Raw genomic sequence first — 16,483 nt, forward strand, 5'->3', positions numbered from 1 at the left:
CAGAGTTAGGCGAAATAAATAGAAGAGTTAATGCAAGAGAAGAACGTTTACCACCGGTCAAGTGAGTAAAGAGAAGGGTAAGTTACCAAGAACTTAACCTCGAGAAACCGTAGGAGCATTAACTTTCAGAGAGAAAGTGAAGCCTATATAAAGCGTTGGAGAGAAGGTAAGCTTCACACCGTGAACAATTTGTAGTGAAAAATGGCATCATACAACGTAGCACTAGAAGAGCTGAGGAAGAAGGCCTTTGAAGAGGACTTGTTCCTGAACATCAGGCATCCAGAGGGTACAACGACCATCGCGGAGCTGACACGGACACTGCTGGAAGAGGACCTGCGTCCAGAGTTGAAGAGAGACCTGAGGGAATTTCTTGCCTTCGTGGAGGAGGTGCAAGAACTCAGCCGGCTTGAACTCAAGCTGCTGGAAGAGAAAGAGAGTTTGGAAGAGAAGCTCAAGACTTCAGAAGAGATTCTGGAGAGGGATGAGCTAAAGATCAGGCTCAACAACATCCAGCATGTACTGGAGCGTCTGGAGAAGGATAGGTCAGAGCAGCGCCAGGAGTGCAGAAGAATGAGGAGAGATCCTCCATTCTAGATTATATGATGGAAAGAAATATGATGTAAACACAAAACAATTATGAATAAAACGAGTTTAGCAAACATATGTGACATAAGTATATAGTTATGCATATATAATCACAAACGGACAAAAGAGAATAAATAAGTAAAAAGAAACAGAGTTTAACAAAGGAAAACAAAGGTAACGAAAAAGAAGAAAAAGAAGAGATCCTAAAACTAAGGTTTGTCAGTGCGTCGCAGAAGTTCCATCATCATGTGCTTCATCTCAATCAGCATGGATTCATGAGTGTCAAGACGTTGTTCCATGATGTCGAGTCTGGATGAGCTTGTCTGAGTAGAACTGGAAGGAACATTCTGAGCAGCTTGAGGATCTGGAATGGAAGCAGAAGCAGCAGGAGTAAACACAACTGGTGCAAGTGCTTGGCATCTAAGAGCTTCAGCCTCAGCTTCAAGTCGCTCTGCCTCAAGTCTGGCTTGTTCAGCTTGAGCTGCTGCTTGACGTGCAGCTTCTTCTGCTTGTGCTTTCTTTCTCTTGGCTTCTTCAATAGCTTCAAGAAGCTTATTTCTCTGTTCTAGTTCATGAAGAGCCACCCTTCTAGCAAACCTTTGCTTTGCAGCCTCAATGCTCTGACTGCCCTCTGCATGCAGGAGCTGCATCATAATCGGAACTTGAGCCACTAGCCAAGTGCTCAGATTGTTCCACTCATCAGCCACATTTTCAGCATTCTCACTGAGATCAGTCTGACCGTGCACATTGCGGAGCCTCAAGGAGGCTTCATGATAGAAAATATTGATGCACTCAGAGAGAGATGTGGGTTGGAGGTGAGTATAGGGAATGATGGAGAGGTTGGTTTCAGGAGAGGCTGGGTGATTGCTGCTATGAGCTTCAGAGGCACCTTGTGGAGAACCAATGTGAATCATGGGAGCATTGGGTTCAGAGGTTCCAAGGTGAGGGTCTGAAGTTTCAACCAGAGGGTGAGGTGATCTAACCGAGGATTGGTTAGACACTGATTGTTCGGGTTCAGGGTCTGGTTGAATGGGCTCTTGTTGGTCAGGGACAGGGTGAGCTTGTTGAACTAAGGGGTCTGCCTCTTGGATAGGATTGGCCAAGATAGGTTCATCTGGGTCAACTAGACGTTCAGGTCTAGGGCCAGGATATCTCCTAGGGCTTGGACAAGTAAGGTAATATTCCTCTAAGGTAGACACCTTTTCTTTTCTAACCTCCATGAATTTTCTAATAGATTCAGAGTTATTGGAGGGAGAAGAATCAGCAACATTGGTTGGAAAGGATACAGGTGTAAAGGCTGTTGAAGAGTCTGTATCCGTGGTTCTGACAGCAGGACGTTCTGAAGCTCTGGGAACAGAGTGATCAGACGTTCTGGGTTGTGGTTCTGTTTGGTTTGGCTCGGGTTGGTCATGGATGATGGGTTCAGAAGATAATGGGTCGTATGGAATGGTAATGAGAGAGGTTGGATCTTCTGACCTAGAGGGTTGGTTCTGAAGCAAATTCCAGAGAGGTGCTTCAGTAGGGGAAGGTTGAGAGAAGGAAGATCTTGGGGAATGTGGTGGAGTGGTGGTTTGTGCGGCTGGCTGGGATTCAGGAATAGGAGTGAGGGGATTTGAGGAGTGTTGAAGCAAGGCAGAAATAGGAAGTGCATCAAATAAATTCAAATCATCATCAGAAGCAAGTGCAGGCTTACTTGAATGTGCTGATGATCTAGTCACTCTGACAGGAGGTTCAGTCCTTCTGACTACTTCAGCAGCTGGTTCCACCCGAGTAGGCTTCACCACGATTCTGACCTTCTTCTGCTTCTTCTTAGGAGGACCATCCTCACTATCACTATCATCACCATCATCAGGCTTTCTCTTCGTCTTCTTGACCAGAGGGACATCAGATTCTTCAGAGGATTCTTCCAGAACCATCTTCCTCTGAGCTTTCTTCTTGGGAGGAGAAGGAAACTCTGGAGCTGGCGGCAGTCTGCTGAAGAAATTATCAAGATCAATTTCGAAGCCTTGAGCCCTTAGGTCTTCGACATAGCACCGGATGGCTTCAGGATTGTCTGCCTGAGTCCACAGTGGGTAGTCATTCAGAGGCATCTGTCTGCTTCTGATCTCAGAGGATGTGTCTTCACGAGCAGGAGCAATCTTCTTCTGGACCAAACCCATCTTCTTCAGAGAGTTGGCAGTGAAGACATCGCTGACCATTGTGCTCAAGTCCTCTGTGCAACCAGCATTGATCAGGTCTTGAATGAGGCCACTCTCAATGAAGAGATCAGACAGCAGTCTCCCAAAGGGGATATACTTGATTACTGACTTGATTGAGGCAGTAGTCCTAGACTTCCGGATACACTCCTTCAAGTAGGAGAACAGGAAGTAGGGAAGGCAGATCTTCCTCTTGTCTTGAATGAAAAACAGCATCGCCTTCTGGTTGAAGTTGATGTAATCTGGGGAACTGCCCTTCGGTCTCTGATTGATGCAGTTGAGCAGGATCTTGTGCCAGATCCTGAGTTTGGGGTGAAGGTCCATCACCTTGTAACTTGTCTTGCCCGGTTTGAAAGTGGTGTACAGGGCCTGGTTGGTTTTGTCTTTGGTGCTGGGTTTCAGCTTCGACTCAGTGAATTGGAATCGAAACCCATAAGCAGTGTCTGCACCAAGCAGATTCACGAATGACTTCTCCGTGATGATGATCTTCCTGCCAAGAATATGAGATACCACTTGAGTATCATCGCAGTCGGCGTGCTTCCAGAATTCCTTGACCAACTTCTCATACACCGGTCCTCGAAGTCGGTTGAAGTAGTTTCCCCAACCTTGAGCTTGGACTTCAGGACGAAGATCATACCCATTTGCAGCCAGGTTGTCGAGGTCGAATCTCCATTCTGCCAGGACTTGAAGTTCCTCAGGAGCAAATACGCAGTGAACGGCACAGCCCCGTTCTGCAATTGGAACGATCTGCTCTTGAGCTTGAACTTGTTCTTGTGTCGGATTCTCAGAGCCCCTTTGACCCGTTGCTAGACCAACTACCATGTGAGGGAACTGAGGTGCATCTGCAGTAGATCTTCTGGTTTGTCTCACCATTTTGAAGTGGTTGAAGGTTTGAGGTAGAAGATGAAGGTTGAAAGATGAAGAGAGATCGAGAGAGAAATCAAGAAAGAGGCGGTTTTGAAAAGCAGAGAGTGCGAGAGTGAAAACCGGAAGTGAACGAGAACGTGTGTGTATAGTGGGTTTTATCAAATAACCGTTGTTGATTCAAAAAGCACTTTAAGATCAACGGTTGAAAATTAAAGATAGATAGTAACAGTAAAATACACAATCACACACAGGAGATAAGCATATCTACACGCAATCATAACAGACTGTCACACGGGCACAAGGAATTATGCATCAGAAATTCTGACACACGTGTTGTTGTCTCAGCTTCAGAGTCAGTACCAGTGGGCACACACACTCTGATTGAGTTACCTTCTGGACTAGACATCTTCTGATCAAGAAGTATCATAGTCAGAGGTTCTGATCCATCTTCACTCTGGACAAAAGTCCATGTTTAGATTTTTCAGAATAAAATTAAATCTATCCTCTGCTAAGGGCTTTGTAAAGATATCTGCCCATTGATGGTCAGTATCAACAAACTTCAGAAGAAGTACGCCCTTCTGTACATAATCTCTAATAAAGTGATACTTTACCTCAATGTGCTTTGCCCTTGAATGCAAGATAGGATTCTTACTCAATGAGATTGCAGCAGTGTTATCACAATAGATTGGGATATTGCTCTCAAGGATCTGATAATCCTCCAGCTGATGTTTCATCCAGAGCATCTGAGTGCTGCATATTGCTGCTGAGATATATTCTGCCTCTGCAGTTGATAGTGCAATGGTTGATTGCCTCTTGCTTGCCCATGAGACTAGATTGCTTCCCAGAAATTGACAATTTCCAGAAGTACTTTTTCTCTCTGTTCTATCTCCAGCATAATCAGCATCACAATAACCTGAAAGCTTATACTCTGATGTTTTCTTATACATCAAGCCAAGGTTAGTGGTGCCTTTCAGATACCTTAGGATCCTCTTAACAGCAGTTAAGTGGGTTTCCCTTGGATCTGATTGGAAACGAGCACATAAGTGAACACTAAATAATATGTCTGGCCTAGATGCAGTTAAGTATAGAAGTGAACCTATCATTCCACGATAGAGCTTCTGACATACTTTACCACTTTTATCTTCTTTCTCCAAAATGCATGTAGGATGCATTGGAGTCTTGGCCACTGTAGATTCCAGCATATTGAACTTCTTCAGAAGTTCTTTAGTGTACTTGCTCTGATGGATATATGTTCCTTCTGGTGTTTGATCAACTTGTATTCCCAGAAAGTACTTTAATTCTCCCATCATACTCATCTCAAATTCAGCCTGCATTATCTCAGAAAATTCTTTGCATAGAGATTGATTAGCAGAACCAAATATAATATCATCAACATAAATTTGCACAATTAAGATATCATCTTTATAAGTCTTGCAAAAGAGAGTTGTATCTACTTTACCCCTTACAAACTCATTCTCCAGAAGGAATGAGCTAAGTCTCTCATACCATGCTCTGGGAGCTTGCTTCAGACCGTAGAGTGATTTCTTCAATTTGAACACATGGTCTGGTTTCTTCTCATCTTCAAAACCTGGGGGTTGATGAACATAGACTTCCTCTGAAATATAACCATTTAGGAAGGCACTCTTTACGTCCATCTGATGTAGAACTATGTTGTGATTTACTGAGAAGGAGATCAACAGTCTGATTGCCTCCAGTCTTGCTACCGGAGCAAATGTTTCAGTGTAGTCTATTCCTTCCTGCTGGCTGTAGCCTTGAGCAACTAGCCTTGCCTTGTTTCTGACTACATCTCCTTTCTCATTTAGCTTGTTTCTGAATACCCATTTCGTTCCAATAACATGGACATTCTCAGGCTTCTTCACTAAGCTCCAAACATCGTTCTTGGAGAATTGATTTAATTCTTCTTCCATGGCCAGAATCCAATCCTTGTCCTGAAGAGCTTCATCTATGGACTTGGGTTCAATTAAGGACACCAATCCTTTCAGACTCAGCAAGGTCTCTTCAGAGGGTCTGAAGGCAGATCTGGTTCTGACTGGTTCATCTTTGTTGCCCAGAATCAATTCCTTAGGGTGAGCTGCAGTGATTCTGCTCTTCTTCAGAGTTTGTGAGTTAGAGGGACCAGCTTCTTCCTCTGGTTCATCTTCCTCTGGCTCAACTTCCTCTGGAGCTTTGCCTTTGTCAGAAACATTAATGCTTAAATCTGCAAACTTTTCAACTAGCTTTGACTGGTCAGAGTCAAGCTTATCATCAAATCTAACATGAATAGATTCTTCAATAGTCTTGGCATCAGTATTATAAAATCTAAAACCTTTAGATCTATCAGAATAACCAAGTAATAGACACTTAGAAGACTTAGCATCAAATTTATGCAATCTATCCTTAGTATTGAGAACATAACAAACACAGCCAAAAGGATGAAAATAAGAAATGTTGGGTTTTATGTTCTTCCACAATTCATAAGGAGTCTTATTCAGAATTGGTCTCACAGAGATTCTGTTCTGAATGTAACATGCTGTATTTACTGCCTCTGCCCAAAAGTGCTTAGCCATGCCAGTTTCTTGGAGCATGGTTCTAGCCATCTCCTGAAGAGTTCTGTTCTTCCTCTCAACAACACCATTTTGTTGAGGAGTTCTGGGACAAGAGAAATCATGTGCAATTCCATAGGAATCAAACAGACTCTCAAACTTGTCATTCTCAAACTCTCCACCATGGTCACTTCTGACACGCACAATCCTACAAGCCTTCTCGTTTTGCACTTGAGCAATGAAGGTAGAGAACACATAGCATGAGACTCATCCTTGCGGGTTAGAAACTTTACCCATGTCCAGCGGCTATAGTCATCAACGATAACCATCCCATATCTCTTGCCACCTATAGACTCAGTTTTCACTGGTCCAAAAAGGTCTATATGCAGAAGTTCCAACGGCCTTGAGGTTGAGACAACATTCTTTGCCTTGAAAGGGACTTTTGTGAATTTGCCTTTCTGACATGCTTCACAAAGAGCGTCTGAAGCGAACTTCAGATTGGGTAAGCCCCTGACAAGGTTTAGCTTGCTCAGCTGAGAAATCTTTCTCATACTGGCATGCCCTAACCGTCTATGCCATACCCACTGCTCTTCATTAACAGACAGAAGGCACTTCACATTCTGAGCCTCCAACTCAGATAATCTGATCTTATAAATGTTGTTCTTCCTCTTGCTGTTAAACAGAACAGAGCCATCGATCTGACTTACAGCCCGGCAGGACTTTTGATTGAATATAACATCATAACCCTTGTCAGCTAATTGACTTATAGACAATAAGTTATGTGTTAAGCCGTCTACCAATAAAACATTATCAATGCATGGACTACTATCTACACAAATAGTGCCAGTACCAATAATTTTACCCTTTTCATTTCCTCCGAAGCCAACTTCGCCTCCAGGCTTAAGTTTCAGCTCTCGGAACATACGCTTTTCTCCCGTCATGTGACGCGAGCATCCACTGTCCAGATACCATGATTGGTGTTTCAGTGGAGCTATCAAGGATATCTGCAACATAGATAATCTTGTCCTTAGGTAGCCACTTTCTGGGTCCTCTTTTGTTAGTTACCCCAGAGGTTCTGATGACCTTGGGTGTCTCAACATAATATTTTAAAGGAATGTTTGCATGATATTTAGTCATAGAGAAAGATCCCTTTTTAAGAGGGTTTTTAGCAACTTTAGCAGGTACAGGATCAGGCAATATGGTACCAGAGGGAACAAAGCATTCATACAAGGATTTAGCTTTAGACACAGAAGGCTCATTTCTAATTGGTTTAGAATAGCCAATGCCATGCATTCCATTTCTGCTTACGCCATAGATCATTGAAGCCATTAAGCTTCTATCCACGCTTTTAGCTAGGAATCTTTGAAAAGACTTTTCATACTTAGATTCATTTCTACAATCAGAGGCATCACAGGCAACAATTTCTTCTAACTTAGCAATCTGGTTCTTAAGCACAGAGTTAGAATTTACCAAAGCATGATTTTCATTTTTCAAATCAGAAATAATTTTCTCATGTTCAGAAGGAGTCTTGGAAACAGCAGATAAGTTCTTTTTCAACTTTTTATGCTTAGACAATAAAGAGTTATACTTATCCATGATATCAGACAAGGCATGTTTCAGTTCAGAGGTAGAGAAAGAAGAGAATACCTCATTTTCATCGTCTGAGTTAGGATCTCCTTCTGATTCTGAGTCAGAGTCAACAGCTTCCTTTGACTCTGCTCCTTTGTCTTTGACAATGGCCATGAGTCCTTGGACTTCACCATCAGAGTCAACATCCTCTGACTCTGATTCATCAAATGTCACCATCAGACTCTTCTTCGTCTTGAAGTGCTTCTTTAGCTTCTTGTCTTTCTTCAACTTTGGACAATCACTTTTGTAGTGCCCAGATTCTTTGCACTCAAAACATGTGACTTCCTTGATTGAAGACTTCTTCTGGCCTGAGGACTCATACTTTCCTTTTGCCTTTCCAGAGCCTTTGAACTTGCTCTGCCTGTGCTTCCAGATGCGGTTGAGTCTCTTGGAGATCAGAGTCAGCTCATCTTCATCAGAATCTTCTGATGCTTCTTCAGATTCTTCTTCTTCAGCTTGAAGAGCTTTTGACTTCTCAACCTTAGCCTTTTCAGATTTGGATTTCAAGGCTATGGACTTTTTTCTCAGATCTTGCATCTCTGAGCGCTTCAGCTCATGGCATTTCAAAATGCTGATGAGTTCTTCTAAACTCATATTCTCAACGTCTCTTGTGAGCTCTATTGAAGTCACCAAAGGCATCCAACTTTCAAGAAGACACCTGATGACCCTTATGACATGATCTTTTGTTGTGTAGCTCTTGTTGAGAGGTCGTATGCCAGCTACAAGCAATTGAAATCTGGAGAACATTTCTTCAATGGACTCATTTGGCTCCATGATGAAGGATTCATACTTTTGGATCAAAGACAATGCCTTTGATTCTTTGACTTTCTTGTTTCCTTCATGAGACATCTTCAGAGATTCAAAAATGCCTTTAGCAAACTCACGATCTGTAATCTTCTGGTACTCCTCATAGGAAATAGCACTTAGAAGAATTGCTCTTGCTTTGTGATGTTGTGAGTACAGCTTCTTTTGATCTACAGTCATCTCTGACCTTGGGATCTTCTTGCCATCTGCATCAACTGGACGCTCATAGCCATCCACAATAATATCCCAGAGATCTGTATCGAAACCCAGAAAGAAACTTTCCAGTCTATCTTTCCAATATTCGAACCTTTGACCATCGAACATAGGAGGCTTTGCGTTGTAACCATCTCTTTGAGTTTCACTGGTGGTGGCAGCCATTGTTTTTCACACCGGCCCGGATCACTGAACACTGTTAGGTGTGGTAATCAGAACTTGCGCTCTGATACCAATTGAAGGTATGAAAAACGGTAGAAAGGGGGGGTTTGAATAACGTTTTCAGAACAAAACTTCCACCTTAAAGATTTTGACAAATCTTTCGAGAACTTAAGTACTAAAGATAAGAGATAGAAAAGCACACAAGGATTTTATCCTGGTTCACTTGATAAATCACTCAAGCTACTCCAGTCCACCCGTTAAGGTGATTTCTTCCTTCTTAGAATGAAGGCAATCCACTAATCAGGTAAGAGTTACAACTGCACTTGAAACCTACAAGTGACTAACAATTACACTGACTTAGCTCACACTAAGATTCACTCTCTTAGTCTTCTCTAGGATCCGATCAACCTTGATCTCCTAAAGGAACTAAACAAACTGTTTATCAAAGGATTGTTTACAAGAGATTTGCTTCTAAAAAGCTAATAGTAAACACAATGAATTTCAGATGAAAGAAAGCTTAGAATATTTTGAGTATGTCTTGCGCGTGTATGTGTTTCTTTCTAGCCGCTTCTTTCAATCTTCAGCCTCTATATATACTCCAAGGATTAGGGTTGAGCGTTGCATGGGAAATGCTACCGTTGGAGTGCAGTTCTGGAAAATCCAGCTTCTGCTGTGGCTGAGAACGTTAGGTAGGTCGTCAGGAAGGTACACTTGCTTTTGTACTTGGATAGCGACTTGACCTTTTAACCTAGGAGACTTCTGATCAGGGGAATACTTCATATTGGAACTTGTGAAGCCGGTTGATCAGAGTCAGAGGGAAAGCACAGATCCTCTGACCATTGTATCTTCTGATTCTGAACTCAGAGGGAAGAACATGGCCTTCAGAGTTTCTTGCTTCTGGACTTCAGAGTTTCCACTATTCAGCTTCTGGATCTTCAGAGTCTTCTACACCATCAGAACATCTGAACCTTCAGTGTTTCTTGGTTATCAGAACTTCTGGATCTTCAGAGCTTCTAGCGACTGAGTCCACATCAGAGTTTGTATTGCTTCAGAACTTCTGAAGCTTTTCCACTGTTCATACTGAACATGGTGAATGCGAAAGCGTTGCTTGGGTTACCCTTTATACACAGTGCTTCTGATTTGTGTGAGATTGAGTTGAGGTCAGAGCCTGTAAATAGCACACTCAGAAAAACACGTTAGAGTACCACAATTGTTCATATCAAAAGGTTAACTTGTAATCATCAAAACATAGAGTTGTACTACTAGATCAAAACTTGATCTTACAAGGAGGACACATAGAAGTCTGATCCGGGTATGCAATCTCCCGAAGCCTCTCTTTGATAGCTTGGCTTCTCGAAACATTAGCTTCTTCAAACATCTTTGCAATGACCTCTAACTCTGTCGCAATGCTCAATCCCAAAATAGGTTGGGATTCATCAGGTGCGGATGTTGATGTAAGCCTCCTCCAATGTTGGTCCACTGCCGTCAATGGAATAGTGGTCATCATACCAAGGCGACATGAACAAGGCAGGCCATGTGTCCTCCTGATAGTGCAGCCGCATTTTCTAACGCGCGCTTTCTCCTTTGCGATCAACATGAGGGCATATCTTGAGACTACACCACGCAGGTTGTCGTACAACTTATCCTTAAATGTATGCTCTCTGATGAAGATACTTGCCTGAAAAGCAGCATTAATCCTTGTATGCTGGAGAAGTGTGCACCTATGTATAGCTGCCCAAGCCGCACACATGTCACTCTTGCTATCTTTGATGCACGCTTTCAGTTTTGCGTGTTCACCTTCAACCCTGTGCAAAGTTATAACGTTAACATTAATACATACTTAATGAATGTAGCAAACTTATTGAAATGTCAATGTCTAAGAATGTACCTGTTTGTAGTTGTGTTACCCATGTGCATATAACAGTCAATCGCATACTTCACAAACTTGTGCTTAAACGGCAACCAAGTTTCCTTAATGTAATTCATGAGGTCAGAGTGCTCCCCAACAAGTGAATGTAAAAAGTTCATGCCTGCATTAAACTCCTCCGCTGACTCGGCATACATGACTCTATTCCATGCGTCCCCGACATCATCCCACATCTCCTTGTCTTGGATAGTGAGCTTGCACTTTGCCTTCACACACTTAGCAATATGGAATTGGTATAGCAAGTGAGCTGTTGTAAGGAATGTGGCTGTAACTGCGTTCATCAAAGTAGTGTCTTTGTCAGTAACCATGACTTTAGGCATGTCATCTTCCCTAAGTACCAACCCCCTTAGTTTTTCAAGTGCCCATGTAACTCCAGGTTCACGTTCATTGCACATGTAGCCTGTAACACCCCCTCTTTTCCCATTGTTTTATTTTAAAACGTTTATCAGAGTTTAGAAACATATCTAAGGGAGTATTACACTTCTTCACGAAAACTCATTAAAATTAACACTGATTGTGTTTGAAAATTTATAAGTTCATATGGTTTTCAAAGAATAAATTATTCCTGCCAATAAAATTTCTAAACCAGCCAGATAATTCTATGATGCATAAAATCACTTATTTAAATAGGTTTATCTTCCATGATATTCCAATAAAATTGATCATACTCAAAGCTTAATTTCATAAGCACTTCGGCCATCAACAGGACGACATCGCCATAATTTAGAAAATTATTCAACAACTTCCATAAGGAGAGGTTATAAAATCCTCTCAACAAAAGTGTAAAAGTAACGTAAAATATCTACCCAGTGTTACATTACAGAGCAAGACACTTATTTTATAATAATAATAATAACATAAGCTAAGACTCTCCGAAGCTACTCCTCATGAGCCACATCTCTACCTCCAGTACCTGAGCGATGTCGCATAGAACATCATTCCAACAGAAGGGTAAGAACTTACATTGTATAAAATATAACATAACAAAGAGCAAGTAAACAATTCAGATTCTACTCTATAAACTCTTCACCTTTTCTTTAAAATCTAAGTGATTATAATATTTTCTCTCAAGACAGTTTCATAATTCTTATTGTTGTTTCAGAAAATTATAAGTTTTAAGAAGAATAATAATTCGACTTTACCACAACAGTAAAACAATTCACCAACAATTCACCAAACACATAAAACCACTGAAAACGTGAAACTTAGTGTGTGAGACTCTAATGTATGCATGTGGTACCAATTGTTAACCTTAGCGGTATCACCGCGTCCACTCCAGACAGTTAACCACCAATGAAGTCCATTCTAGACTTCCAGAACCACGCCAGTTCTGGGACAAACCTCAGTTTTCCGATGAAAACCGACACGTTGCCTCTTGACTAAATGAAGTGTATTTCGTGAAAAAACTCATAAATTAAAACATGCAATTTGAGACCACTCCAGCCCCAAATATATAACATATTTTCTCACCAAATTCCATAACGGAAATCACACCAAAATTGCACAAAATAACACTTCAATATAATTATCAAATCATTCTCTATTCCACTGACAAAATAGCAACACAAAATCATCAAATGTCTCATATCAATTACTAGAATCAGTTTCAGAATCAATCCCAGAAATAAGCAGAAACATAGCAAACTTGCATATAATCCTGGTACCAAATGAGCAGTCCAAAAATTATGATAATTTTATCAAACATAGCCTTATACGTTAGCTTTCATATAAAATTGGTTTCACTCAATTTAGAATTCTGTAGAGAGAGTTATGCTCTCTACAGCACAAGCTGTTTGGGTGTCTGCGAGCAAATCAGAGTGAACTTGCAGATAATTCTGGTATTGAACCAGCAATCCAAAAATTATGAAAATATTACCCAATATAACCCTATGAGTTAGCTTTCATACAAAATTAGTTTCACTCAATTCGGAATTCTTTAGAGAGAGTTATGCTCTCTGCAACACAGGCTGCTAGGGTGTCTGCGGGCAGAAACAGAATGAACTTGAAAATGATTTTGGTATTGAACCAGCAATCGAAAAATTATGAAAATATTACCCAACATAGCCCTATGAGTTAGCTTTCATACAAAATTGGTTTCACTCAATTTGGAATTCTGTAGAGAGAGTTATGCTCTCTACAACACAGACTGTTAGGGTATCTGCGGGCAAAACAGAACAGAACCCAATTTTCCCCGAAACCTCAATTTCGCTCAAAATCAATTTTGCTCACCACATGTTAACACTCAACACAGTCTCTCAGTTCTGAATTTTCAAAGAAGATGGGGGTTCCTTCATGTTAAACTCAACCTCTGTTATTCTACAATTATACAAGGTAAATTCAAACCCTTACCTTCTATGACACCGGTACAAAGCCTCCTTGACCCTTTTCTTCTTGAAGATCAAATTCTAGGTTTTCTCCACCTTTTCTCCTCTCCTTCATCTTTCACGTGTTTCTCTGTTATGCTGCTTCTCTAATCCTAATTTTCTGATTTCTCTCTTTTTAATTCTCTCATAACCCTTAAATAATCTTAGAATGGGCCCCACTCCCAACTACTCACTTAAAACCTAAAACTCTTATTTATCTATATCACATAATAACTTAATTATCTAATAAAATCACTTAATGACCTTATCATCTAATTAAATCACATAATCACATAATCATCTAATTAAATCGCATAAATTATCAAAATACCATATAGCATAATAATAATTAAGATAAATAATAAATAACCTAATAACGAAAAGTGGGGTGTTACATAGCCAAAACCGATGGTGTATGTGAATCCAACCGATGTCATGCCAACCATCTCCAACAATGGTATCATATACTTGTTGGTCTTGTACGTGCTATCAAGCAAGACAACAGTAGAAAATTGGTTGAATAGTTGGATGGAAACTGGATGGGCCCAGAATAAGGACCGGATCACCGTGGAACTGGACTGGGCGAGACCCCACGGTCCCTCGCCCAGGAGCGCTGGCCTGGAGCGATGAGCAGACCGGGGACTTGGGCCTTCCTCCCGGAGGCCCAACTAGCCCATTAGGATGACTTAGAGGCGCTAAGCTCAACTCCCCCAACTATAAATAAGGGAGGGATACCAAATGTAAAAGACTCTTAGCTCATTTTATGAAATAAAAAGATTGAAATTCAGTTATTCTCTCTCCGAAGTGGTTACGCTCTCATTCACTCTAGGAATCTCACATCACGTTCCTTACACCTTAGGTACTATACCTCATCTCAATGTTCATGATGGAACATTTGGCGCCGTCTGTGGGAAACGGTAGATTTCGATTCCCGGACTACGTGGATTGTGGTTTGGCTGAGCGAAATTCGATTTTTCGTGCAATTCTCTTTGGTTTTTTGATTTCTTAGTTGATGACCCTAGTTTAGTAGTGTTTTTAGGGTCATTTCTTAGTTTGTTTTGAGTCTTTTTGTTAAGTCTCATGTAGTGTTTCATGCATTCTCATGCATTTATATCTTTCTTTGAGTCTTTACTTCGTTTAGGTAGTTTTATAGTTTTATAGGGGGTTTTCTTGCATTTTGAGAAAGTTCAGGACTTGCATGGTTTTATTGTGTTAATTGAGGTACCTCTTGTGCTAATAAGCTCTTTGAGCTTGTGGAACTTTCCTTGTCTTGTTGGTTAAGTGCAGATCAGAAACTGAAGGAGAATGAAGGCCAAGAGGCATGGAATTGAAGGAGGACTTGAAGGGGCTCAAAAGAGGAGTTACAGAAGCCAAAAGTCTTTTCCAAGCGAGCTTGGGCGCCTAGGCGCTGGGAATTGGCGCCTAGGCGCTAGTGCATTTTTTCAGAGGGTCAGGGAATTGGCGCCCAGGCGCTGGGAATTGGCGCCTAGGCGCCAATTAGGGTCCAGAGAGCATGTTTTTGCATGCAATTGGCGCTCAGGCGCCCTGAATTGGCGCCTGAGCGTCCAGACTCGACTGTTTTGCCTATAAATTGGTTTTTAGACATTTCTCTTGAAACCTTTTGTCATTTTATCATATTTTCATAAGTTAGAAGAGAGAGTTTGAGTTCTGGAGCTCTAGGAGCTTTCCCTAGGCCTTATGTTCCAGGTTTTATCTCTATTTTCTAGCATGGATTTCTTAGCCATGTTTGGCTAAAAACCCCTTTTGCTTTGGGTTCTTTGTAAGACTTTGAATGTTTTAGCTTTTCACCATTTTCTATTCATGATGTTCTGAGTAAACCCTTGAATCTCACTCCTATGCTTTATCTTTCAAGCTTGTATGCATGCTAGCTTTCTACTTTTCTATAATCATAACGATAGTTTGTTATAGAATTGGGACTTGTTGTGAGATTACCTCTTCTATACTTGCTGCTAGGAATAGAGGAAGGGTTGGGGTTTGTTGGCCTGAATTGCATGCTTAGTGCTTCTAACAAATGTTTAGGTTATCAAGGAATTGAATCTATCTTTTGATTAGAAAGGGTTTTCTTTACGAGGCATCGATAGATGACTATCTAGGCTATAAACATCAATGAGAGACTCAGGATTTATTGGATAGGGAGGTTAGCTAAGACTGAATTAGTTGAACAAGAACCCAAGGCAATTTCATCTCTGTATTTCAATCACTTTATTACTTGATCACTTGTCTTTTTACCAAACTCAAGAAACAACCAATCATTAAATCTGAATTTTACTCGCTTTTCAACCTTGAACTTGAATCTTAAACTGGATTTGCAATCTAATTCCCTGTGGTTCGATAATTTAAAACCGGGTAGATTCTGTACACTTGCAGAAGAACTAACAAGTTTTTGGCGCCGTTGCCGGTGAATTGTTTTGCGATTTTTGGTTTAAGTTTTAAGTTATAACTTGTCTAGAATTGGTGCTACTAATCTTTCTCTGTTGAGTGTCATACGTAGGTTGCTGTCAAGAGAAACACCACCATGGGTGGCCGCATGACAGAGGAGGAGATGCAAGCCCACATTGAGGCAAGGATCCAAGAGGGTATCACCCTCCGCTTGCGTGAACAAGAAGTTGAGAATGCCAACCGAACTCTTCGGGAACTAACCTCGGGGTCCATGAGCTTTGACTATCCCGGAAGTATTGTCATTCCCGAAGGATTGGGGAACTTTGAGTTGAGACCGGGCATTCATCAACATGGTGAGCCAAAGCCTATATGGTGGAGGTTCCTCGGAAGATCCTCATGCTCATATGGAGAAGTTCATCCCGGAATTGCAACACTTATCGGGTGGTGAATGTTTCTTTTGAAGCAATCCGGTTGAGTCTATTTCCCTTCTCTCTGAAGGACGCAACAGAGGAATGGTTGAATTCACAACCTCAAGAGAGTCTCAACTACTTGGGAAGACCTTGCAGAAAAATTCACAACGAGGTTCTTCCCAAGGTCCCTCTTGAGGAAATTGAAGAATGACATCATGACATTCACACAATCCTCAGATGAAAATCTTTATGAGGCTTGGGAGCATTTCAAGAAGCTTTTGAGGAAATGTCCTCAACACAATCTCACCCAAGCTGAATGTGTGGCGAAGTTCTATGATGGGTTACTATACTCATCACGGTTTGGCTTGGAAGCGGCTTCAGTGGG

General features: G+C 41.3%; 1 non-coding gene across 1 annotated transcript; it reads right to left on the reverse strand.

The window, feature by feature from the left end:
* Positions 1-16,295: 16,295 nt before the first annotated feature.
* LOC130709627 (small nucleolar RNA R71) lies at positions 16,296-16,402 on the reverse strand. The gene has a single exon (XR_009010106.1). It is a non-coding gene; the product is annotated as a small nucleolar RNA R71 (small nucleolar RNA).
* Positions 16,403-16,483: the final 81 nt, after the last annotated feature.

This window comes from Lotus japonicus, chromosome 3 (assembly GCF_012489685.1).
Source record: "Lotus japonicus ecotype B-129 chromosome 3, LjGifu_v1.2".
NCBI classification, from domain to species: Eukaryota; Viridiplantae; Streptophyta; class Magnoliopsida; order Fabales; family Fabaceae; genus Lotus; species Lotus japonicus.